Genomic DNA, 1,111 nt, shown 5'->3' with positions numbered 1-1,111 from the left:
TATGTGGTTGAGTCATTCTTAATGAACCTGGTTAACTCATTGCACCTCTGGTTGGTTTCCTCACCCTGCTCCCCACCAGCCTTTCAATCCCAAACTCCCCCTTTGTCTTCTTTGTTTGAAACCCTCTGTAGTTATTGGAATACCTGAATCTGAAAAGTCATGTATCTGTAGCTTGCCTGGTTTAGTTAAATTAACAGTCAGTGTATGGTTTGTTTTAACACTGTAGGAGAGAAACCAGACAAACCGATAGTTATACAACCTGTTTATTCAGAGGTGCTAGTGTTAAATGCTGTGGAAACAGTTCTGACAATGGCTGAAACCCAAAGTTAAGATATCTAAATGTGAAGGAGACAACCAACGTGTCCGATTTGCAATGAAGATGGGAAATGTTTTTGAAATAGTCCTTCATTGTCTCTTCAGGGTGCATCTCGCTGCAATGATCTCCCACAATTAATTTCACTAACCAAAACTGTCAATGGCCGTGTTCGAGAGCATCAAATATGACTCATTAGATCGGTCACAATTTACCAATGATATATTGCGGTTTTGATCTTCTCTAACATGGCCGTTGTGTCTTAAAAACGTTGCTCTTATGGCGTTTCACCTGCTAGCTACCGATATACATTAGGGTCACGTTCAGTAGCATTGTGGAACGCTCTAAAATGTGTTCTAATCAATGCATTTCTATCTGGAGGCTTCCTAAGGGCTCTATTCAGTCTATCAGCGTGATTGACATTTTTAAAGGCAATGTTCGAGTTAGTGCATTTCCACATATCTTTGGGGCGAGGGAGTGTGGACATGGTTGGATCAAATTTGGGAAAGCTGAATTTTATGCAGTTCTGTGATCTCGCAACGCTATTAACCAATTAAAGCTCACTATAGCTTCCAGCCCCTATTGGATTGGCAGTTGATACCTAGCCTGCTTGCTAGCAACCACATGGGGGCGAAGCTAGAATGCTATCCAAATTATCCTGTTATGTGGAAATCTTTTAGGGGAGACTGCAAAACGCATATCGGCTCAATCTGTAACGCTACAGCGATATTGAATAGAGACCTAAACTAGTAGACATGTTTACAGCCGGGGACACTGAGACTGACTAATATCAATCTC

The sequence above is a fragment of the Oncorhynchus tshawytscha genome, linkage group LG09 (assembly GCF_018296145.1).
Source record: "Oncorhynchus tshawytscha isolate Ot180627B linkage group LG09, Otsh_v2.0, whole genome shotgun sequence".
NCBI lineage: Eukaryota > Metazoa > Chordata > Actinopteri > Salmoniformes > Salmonidae > Oncorhynchus > Oncorhynchus tshawytscha.
The sequence above is the reverse complement of the archived record's forward strand: the minus strand, read 5'-3'. Positions refer to the sequence as shown.